The sequence below is a fragment of the Micromys minutus genome (assembly GCF_963924665.1).
Source record: "Micromys minutus genome assembly, chromosome: 1".
NCBI classification, from domain to species: domain Eukaryota; kingdom Metazoa; phylum Chordata; class Mammalia; order Rodentia; family Muridae; genus Micromys; species Micromys minutus.
Window position 1 is genome coordinate 129,936,628 of NC_137969.1, and position 9,718 is coordinate 129,946,345.

The following is a 9,718-nucleotide window of genomic DNA, read 5'->3' on the forward strand; positions in this document are numbered from 1 at the left end:
TCGCTAAGTCAAAATACCTTCCGCGAGGGGCTCCTCCCAAGACCATTTGACCTGGCTCTGCCCACTTTGTCCGGTTGTTCCTTCAAGCCAACCACCCACACTTCCAGGCCTGCCCCCACTGGCTTCCTTCTGCTTCAGGTTCACTCATTACTCAAAGCTCCATTTTACAGGGAATCCCCCTGGTTTAAATTTCTCCCGGAAAAGTTCTAATCGAAGATCGTTGGCTTAAAAACCTCATTAGAAACTCAAACCTCCTCGTAGAGTGCCCAAGCGCCTTCACGGATGCCTCTGGTGCTTCTCAGACCTTTATCTGTCGTTTTACACTCAGGCCTCCATCTTAACCACAGCACTCACCATCTCGCCTTCCTGAAGCGTCTCTCTCTGCTCCACACTATGGTCTTAATTAAGTAGAACTGGAGGCTTTGGTAGAGGTGGGAAGGCGGGGTTTGGCCAGTGAGTCTGCAGGGAGAAAGTTGAAACAACCTGGCATCCTAAAGAAGTTCGGCCATCAAATGAGAACTCCCAGGCGACAGCTGGAGAGAGGTGAGAGAATCAGGGGCATTTCCTATTTATTTATTTGTTCTTTTTGCCAAGATTATCGGTATGGGAGCCTTGCTCATCTGAAGGTAAAGGGTGTCAGGCCAGGCAGCAAGGATCTATATAATTCCAGATACTTAGGAGACTGAGGGGGAAAGGTTGGGAGTCCAAGGCTTGGCTGGGCTGCTCTATAAATTCAAGGCCAATCTGGGTAATTTAGCGAGAACACTGAATCACAAGAAAAAGAAAACAGGTGTGGGGGTGGGGGAGCAGGCAGAGTGTGGGATACAGCTCAGTGCTGGTGGTATGCTGGCCTAGGTTCACTCCCAAGCACTGCGCAAAGAAAACAAGAAAAGTGACAGGCTAGGAAATACAGGAAATGGTGAAAGGAATGACCGCAATTACTCCAGGAGACTAGTTAGCATCGAGGCAGATTGAAAGCCCCACACAGGGAAGGAGGAAGTCCTTCCATTCGGAGGAGAAAATCCTCTGACATGGTCCCCATCTTCTCAAGCAAGTAGACAGATCTTCTCAAAGGTGTGTGGTGGCTGTTCACAGCCGGAGCTGCAGACTTGCAGGCTCACAGTAGGTGTGCAGCGGATACTCACTGGATGAGCTTGCGACTGAAAGAGGGTAGACTGGAAGGAGGCTAAACTAGAGCCACTAGAACCTGCCGCCAGTCCAGTAGTTCCGAAGCTGGATTAGACGTACACAGGCTTTCCTAGGAACCGACGTGGGCTCTTGGGTCCACAAGCCAAATACGATGACGGGAAAATTAACCATTTCCTGTGTCACACCCACTGTTTCTCCAGCTTAAACGGAGTTATTTCCATTTTTAACAACCCAACGCCTCCACTGGCTGCTTGGAGGTCAAGCTCACAGAAGTTGCACCTGAGACCCCAGAAGGGCATCACCCACAATTCTCTTTGTCCCTGTTCTAGGAAGCTACAACTAAACCGCGTGGCCCACAGAAAACAAGATAGGACTGTCCTAAATTCTCATACTAGGTTTTGTTTTATTTAGTACTGGGGGGGTGGGGAGGGTCAGAGAGCAACTTTGCAGAGTTAGTTCTCCCCGTCCATCTTTCCTTGGGTTCTGTGTAACTTTATCTTTGGTGGTTTAACTATGCTTGGCCCAGGAAATGGCGCTATTAGGAGGTGTGGCCTTATTGGGGAAGGTGTGGCCTTTTAGGAGGAAGTGTGTCACTGTAGGGATGGGCTTTGAGAGCCTCCTCCTAGTTGCCTGAAAGCCAGTCTTCTAGCTGTCTTTGATCAAAATGGAGAACTCTTGGCTCCTCCAGCACCAGGCCTACTGACACCGCCATGCTTCCTGTCTGGGTGATAATGGTCTGAACCTCTGGACCTGTAAGCCAGCCCCAGTTAAATGTTACAAGAGTTGCTTTGGTGGTCATGCCTCTGTACAGCAATGGAATCCCCAGCTAAGACATCCTACAAGCACACTGACTCTTTTTTTTTATTATTTAAAACTTTTTTTAAAAGATTTGTTTATTTATTTCATGTATGTGAGTACATTGTCATTGTCAGACACACCAGAAGAGGGCATCAGATCTCATTACAGATGGTTGTGAGCCACCATGTGGTTGCTGGGAATTGAACTCAGGACCTCTGGAAGAACAGTCAGTGCTCTTAACCGCTGAGCCATCTCTCCAGCCCAGAGCACATTGACTCTTACTGAGCTGTCTTACAAGCTTCCACCGACTCCTTATCAAGTCTGGGAGCTCTTCATCTCTCCCCAAGAAACAGAGCAGATAGACAGACGGCTTGAAACTTGCCCTTTCAGGTCAAGTGGGTCTCATCATCTTAGGAGCAGCTCTGCTGTTCTGTCCCCTGTGAACATCTACACAAATGCTGCTCACCAATCACCATCACGAGCGGCTGATAAAGAGGTGGCCACTGAGGACAGGCTCTGAGGGGCGGCTCAGAGGGCTGCTTTCAGTTACTAAGACTTTTAAGGTTGGGGAGCTAGAAAGTGGGTTCAAAAGTCTCAAGAGAACTGGTTGGTTCAGAGATTTTAAATAAAATTTTAAATAAAAATCTGGTTCAGTTGCAGCCTATGTGTAGAAGAAGATGCTGTGCAGGGTAGAGACTTCCTTCCTGTGAGGACTTGTTAAATAAGAGAGCAGGGCTGCATGCCAGAAATCATAGTGCTTAGGGCACAGAGGCCAGAGGATCGTGAGTTCAAGGTCATCTTTGGTTATATAATGAGTTCCAGGTCAACCTGGGCTCCATGAGATCTTGTCTCAAATCAAACCAAAAAGACTGTTTTGTTTTGTTTTGTTTTTAATGTTTTTGCTCTTTTGGTTGGTTGTTTGTTTTTTAAGAGTGCAGATGTAGTCCTGACTAGGTTTTTCTTTTACTTTCTTTATCTTTCTTCTTCTTCTTCTTCTTCATCATCATCATCATCATCATCATCATCATCATCATCATGATGGATTGACCAAAAAGGCCAAGCATGCTCTCCCTAGCACTGTGGGCTCTTTTTTCTCAGAAAGTATCTTTCTGCTAGTTTCCATCCTGTGGAAACTTGCTGACCCACATTGTTAGCAGGATGGTTCTCTTTCCCCCTCTTCTCCATTTCACTTATGGAAGCTGCCAGAGCTGACAGCCTGCCTGCCCTGTTGAGCTTCAAAAGTCTATGACTGATAATAAGGATGAGTCGGGTTGTGGCTCAGTGGTGTGTGCCTTTCCTAGCACTGAAAAGAACTAATAAATAGTTGTAAAGATACATTAATTATGTACTAGGAGGTGGCACTCGTGAGCCGTTTGATAGAAGGCCCTGCAAAAGCAATGAGCTTTAACTCCCAAATAGAGTGGATTCCTACAGGTTCTTACAACATTAAAAGAGCAGTTGTAGCTAAATAAAAAGACTGAGTCCAGGGCTTGAATCTGATTAGTGAAGGCACAGCATACAGGAAAGCACAGAACACTGAAGTGAAAAGGATAACGCAGACACACCTGGCAATGACCGCCAGGTGAGGGCATAGACCAGCGCCCACCACTAGGACGCCCTCCCCTTCCCGCGGATGCCCCTCCCCTCCCCGTCACTCTAACATCTCCTCAGGAACATCTTTTCTAACACCATAGTTTGGCTTTGTGTGGGCTTTTGTTTGCATACATTTATATAAATAAAACCATGCAGTATATGTATATGTATATATATATATATATATATATATATATATATATATATATATATATATATATATATATATATATACATATATATATATATATATATATATATATATATATATATGCTTTGGCTTCTTTTCTTCAATGTATGTAAGAGATTCATTCATGTTGTTCAGAAAAGCTGCGATTCTGGGCTAAGCCTCAGTGGTAGAGTGCTTGCCCACCATACTGCAAGGTACAGGGCTCTTCCACCCCTAGCATCAAAACAATAATAAAAAAAAACTCTGATTAATTTGTTTCCATTGCTGCCTAATAGCCATGTCTGTTAAATGTACATCTCCTAATGCATTAACCCTTCTCTATTGATAAGGGTTTGTTTGTTCTAGTTTGACCTCTACCAAAACTGTCCCTGGAACTCCGTATCTCCTTCAGTGTACATGCACACATTTCAGCTTGCTCACTACCTCATGAGCACCTTAGGAAACAATGCCGGTTGGTGTCTGAGGTGATCATACTAACCTTCCCTCCAGCAAGATGTCAGAGTGTTCTGCTGCACAGTCTCCGAGGACTTAGATATGGGCTTCATGGTGCTAGTCTTTCTAATGAATTATAATATAATTAAACTTACAGCATAATTTGTTTTAAATACTGCATTTTAATAAAACAACTGTGGTTTTGCTTAGAGCACAAAAGAGGAATCACAGATAACTTCACAATGCTCCCGAATATATTTTTGGTCAGCACACAGAAAGCTAAGGCAGGTTTTTGATTTCCAGGCCTGCTTGGAGCATTGGCAAAACTGTCATAGCATCCTGTTTCCTTTCAGCATGGCCTCGAAGCAGAAACTCCAACACAGATGTGAAGCCACTAGTAAGCCCAAGGACTCATCTACCATCTCCTCAGACCTAAGCGAGATGGGTGGGTAGGGATGTAGCCAAGTGGTGGATAGCTGCTTAGAGGCTGTGGGTTCGGTCCCCAGTACTGAAAGCTGGAACAACAAAATGGAAGTTGGAAAATATATACAGTAATGGAAAAATAATTAACTTTTAAGAAATCTAATAAAGGGGACTGGAGAGATGGGTAAGTGATTAAGAACACTGGCTGCTCTTCCAGAGGACCTGGGTTTGATTCTCAGCACATACACGGTGGCTCACGACTGTAATTCCAGTCCTAGGGGCCCTGACACCCTCCTCTGGCTTCTGCAGGCACCAGGCACATAAGTGGTGAGTTCACATACATGCAGACAAAAATCACCCATACATTTAAAATTTAATCTAAAAGTAAAACTTTTAAAAGTCTACTAGAATAACCGGATCTGACAATGAGATTTCATAATTCAACCTAATTCATTCAAGTTAGAACCAAAAGAAACTCAATATCCAGGACCTCAGCAGCTACAGGCTGAGCCAGTTACATGCCCGTACACTACAGCCTCCCAGAATTACTCCCTGACATGACTTTTCTTACGTCTAAAGTTTCTCTTGAAACTCAATTTAACTTCCCAAAGTCCGAATTCCCCTTTCTAAAATGTACTCAGCTAACCACGAAGAAGGCCGGTCTTTCTGTAACTGTAACTGTCTAGCTACGATCTCTCTAGGCAATCAGCGGACAATCCTAGGCTGAAATCCAAACCCAGTAGAACATACTATCAGCCCATCACTCTTTAGAAAGGCAAGGCCAGTCTGTGTAAATCCTGACCCTTCTCACCCACCCGCAAAACACGCTGTACAGCACCGGCTCTCAACTTTCCTGATGTTGCGGACCTTTCCATTTAGTTCACGTTGTGATGATCCCCAAACCACAAAATTCTCTCCCTTGCTACTGTAGTTTTGCTACTGTTCTGGATAGAGATGTAAATTATCTGATATGCAGCCCCTGTGAAAGGACAGATTGGCCAACCCACAGGTTAAGAACCACACTGGGTTAGCGTCTTACAAATCAGTCCTTGTAAATAGCAATAATTGGGGACCTCATAGCAGGACAGCCTTCTCACAGACTGACCATACCACAGGCCCGCAGGGCTGAGTGACAGGTTTGCACCTCTCAGTTTCATCCTGAGCTTCCAGGCGACAATGGCTCCCGTCCACAGAAGTCTGGCCTCTAGTTTCTAACCAGAGCACATTTGTCCCAACAAGGTCCATGGTTTGAGTCTGTGCTGATGGCCTTGACAAGCCAGGTACAACTCCATTTCGCTCACCTCTAATCTCTTCCACTAGTTTTTGGAATTGACTTAAAGTATTTATGTCCCCTAAATCCACAGTTCTAAAGTGATGGCCCGAAGACAGACCTAGTTTAGCTGCTGTTACGTTTAAATCCGTTTGAACCAATGCCAATACCTGAAAGACAATGCGTTCCTGTGAAACTTCAGCCAAGAATGCTGGTGCACACCTATGATCCCAGCACTTGGGAAAAGGAAGCAAGAGGATGTGGTAGCCTTGGCTACATGATGAGTTTGAAGCTAGACTGAGCATCATGCTACCCTACTTCAGAGGAAAATTTATCAAGAGTCCAAGCCCCCGAACTTAAAAAAAAAAAAAAAGGCCCACTGTGGTGGCTGGCTGGCTGTGGGCAGAAGTAGCTGAAGGGAGTGGCCTCCTTCAAGGGCTTCCCCGATGACCTTCACTTTTATGCTACTTTCCTGGTAACTGGCATCTGGGTTTCCAAACGCTGACCTAAGCTGGTTCTCCTGGACACAGTGATGTCGAGGCATAGGCAGCAACAGAAGACTTCTGAACTGGGTAGTTGTATGTAACTGTGCCCCCTGCAAGGCCCTGGTGGATGCCCAGTCCCTTTGCTGCTGAGCCCTTTCTGTGTACTGGATATTGGCAGGACTTCTCTGGCACACGCAGGGACTGTGCCCATGGAGAGTGTCAGTATTGCACATCCTTCCTTTGAAGCACAGGCTGAGAACATTGCTGGGAGATGTGAGCTAGTGTTCTCTGATCACAACTGACAAGAAGATCTGTTCATCTGAATCTTCATTTTTTTTTAAAGCATCACATTTTTCCCTCTGTGAGTCAGCGCATGCAACAATGCTATTTAAAATTCAATTAACGAAAGAGAAGCGAAACTATAAAAATGGAACATCTTTTATGAAAAATCCAACTAAATACATGTTTTGTTCAAAATGTCAAGCACCACAAGACTTAAATAAAACATGGAAAGTGTGTTCCCTGGGGAGATGAGCCGTTCAGAGCGGGAGTGGAGTGGACGACAGCGCTAGTTCATGTTTCAGATACAAATGGAAGAGGAAGAATTTGCTACCCTGTAGGATGACATAAGCCAAGAAGGGGACAGGGCAGGGGGACCTCTGGGGATAGAGGAGCAGTGCAGGATGTGAGGGCATAGATATTGTCACATTGTATCGCTGATGGTCCACAGGGGAAATCAGTTCTTTGTCATGTAGAACCTCATTATACAGGATCTGGTGTGTGTGTGTGTGTGTGTGTGTGTGTGTGTGTGTGTGTGTGTGTTAGTGGGGAGGGTTCCTAGAGTTCTAAAAAGCCCAATCAGGACTCAGCCCTGCTTTTGTCTGCTGGGCCCTACCAGAGGAGCTAAGCCAACTGCCCTGCCTTCTTGATTCTCGTGTAAACCTAGTTAGAATAACTGTAGCATACCCCACCTTGTCCTTTACTCCCAGTATGTGAGGGGATCGCCTAAATGAAGCTGTGCATGCTATAGCCATTTTCAAAAACCCCCCAAATGTCAGCAATACAGATTCCAGAACCATGCTTCCAAAGACCCTAACCTTGTAAATCTTTGGAGTGCTTGGGAGTGGAGAGACAAGAAATGACATATCACATAGGCTCCAGGGACTTCTGATATAGGTGTCCTGCATCCAGACTTTCACAGACCCTGTCTCAGAAAGCCCATGTCAGCAAGTCAATCTGAAGAACACATTTGCTGTCGAAACATTTAATACATGAAAATTCTGAGTTCATAATAAATAATAAAGAATTTATCTCACCATAGTTGAAAGTTTTTCTGATAAGCTTCATAATGGGCAAGAAAAAAAAATGTTGGGTTGCTATTCCTATATGAACTGTTTTCCATGGCACCAGTTTGAGGAGAGAAAGCTTTTCCCTCTAGAGAACCCCAGCTACTAATACAAGGGGATTGATAAATCTTGAAAAGAAAAAGAAAAGATGGCTAAGGATTTGAGCCACAGCACTGCAAAATAAATAAATAAATAAATAAATAAATGACTATTTCACAGCTACTGGTTATATAAAATGTGTAAAGAATGAACACAGAGGAACACAAAGGCTCTTTAGTTAAAAGGTGAAAAGGGGAGCGAGACATGGTGGTTAATGCCTGTAATCCCGGCACGTGGAAGAAGTAGAGACAGCTAGATCCCGAGTTCAAGGTTATCCTTGGCTACACAATGAGTTTGAGACCAACCTGGGCTACCTGAAGTTTTGTCTCAATAACAAAAACAAAGCAAACACAGAAGTGATGGGGGTCAACTGCAGGGATTAGATACAGACATTCTGACCACACTAAGGAGGGCTAGAGAGTGTGGGCACAGCTGTAAGAGAGCCTTGTAACAGAAGGTACTCACAAGCACAAGTCTTCTTGCCCCAAACTCAATCCCATTCTCATTAAGTCAGGGAACAGAAAAACATAGGTAATAAAGAAATAGCAGAAGAAACTATAAAAACAAATCTGGATCGAAGGTCAGTTTGCAGGACCATTCGGTTTCCATAACGGTTCAGGAGCTGAATAAGGACGGATGGATGCCATAAGACTTAAGGGCACACCAGATGCTACACTGTAAGTCTTGTTCAGACTTTCTCCCTCTCCTCCCCTCACCCCTTCTTCCTCTCTTCCCTCTCCCTTTTTTCCTCTCCTCCCTCTCCCTCTTTCCTTTTTCCTCTCTTCCTCTTTCCTTCTTTCTCTCCTCCCCTCACCCCTTCTTCCTCCTCCCTCTCCCCTTCTTCCTCTCTTCCTCCTCCCTCTCCCCCTCCCTTTTATTGTTTGGAGGCACAGTCTCACTCTGTGTAGCCTGGACTGGCCTGAAACTCCCAGAATAGACTAGACTGGCTTCAAACTCGTAGGGACTTACCTGCCTCTATTTCCCAAGTATTGGTATTAAAGGCAGGCACCATCATGTCTGGCTTCTAGTTTACATTCTAACTAAAAGAAAGTGACTATAAAAGGCAAATTTGAATCCTCAAATAGATGGGATAGGTAGGTAGGTACTTTCCAGGTCCCACCTCTTCCGGGGAACCGCTGGCCCTCAATAGTGCCTAGACAGGGATGTGTCCACTGGTTGGATTCTCATGCTCCAGTGGACCGCCCCATACCCACGGACAGCACTAATTGCTCTTAGTGGGGTTTTGTTTTGGCTTTGTTTTTGACCAGAAGTTGGAAGAACTTGAGGGTGTTGGTGGGGGGACTAGAGGGGATAATGGGGAAAGTATTCATTGTATACATGTATGGAACTCAAGAAAGAAAGGGAAAAATTAAAGGCAACTGAGATAATCAAATTCAGGGAGATTTGCAAAAGCTGGAGTGAAGATGAGGTGGGCACCAGAGGAAATGGAAATATCGATAATCGCTGACTCTTGTTATATTCTTCTTACTTAAAGGATGCACGGCATTCTCAAAGGTTAAAAGTTGTTTTAATTATACTATTGTGTAACTCCACTCTCCATTCACATCAGCCTAATGAGATCAGGAGAGCCAAGGAGGAAAGGAAGTCGTAGCTCAGGATTAGAGATTCCCTTTCAGGGGCTTGGCATAAACCTCCTTCAGACAGTAACCATTTTTCTTGTTCGAGAATCCATGTTTTTTTTTTCCCCTTAAAGCCCCTGTCATAATTACTTTTCAATGGCTGCAACAAAATACCATGGCCAATGCAACTTATAAAAAAAAAAAAAAACATTTAATTTGGAAGCTCATGGTTCCAGAGGGCTCAGACCTATGACCACCATGGCCGGCAGCTTAGCATCAAGCACGCAGGTGTGGCACAGAAGTAACTGAAAGCTAACAATGTTGGGACAACAAGCACGAGGCAAAGAAACAGT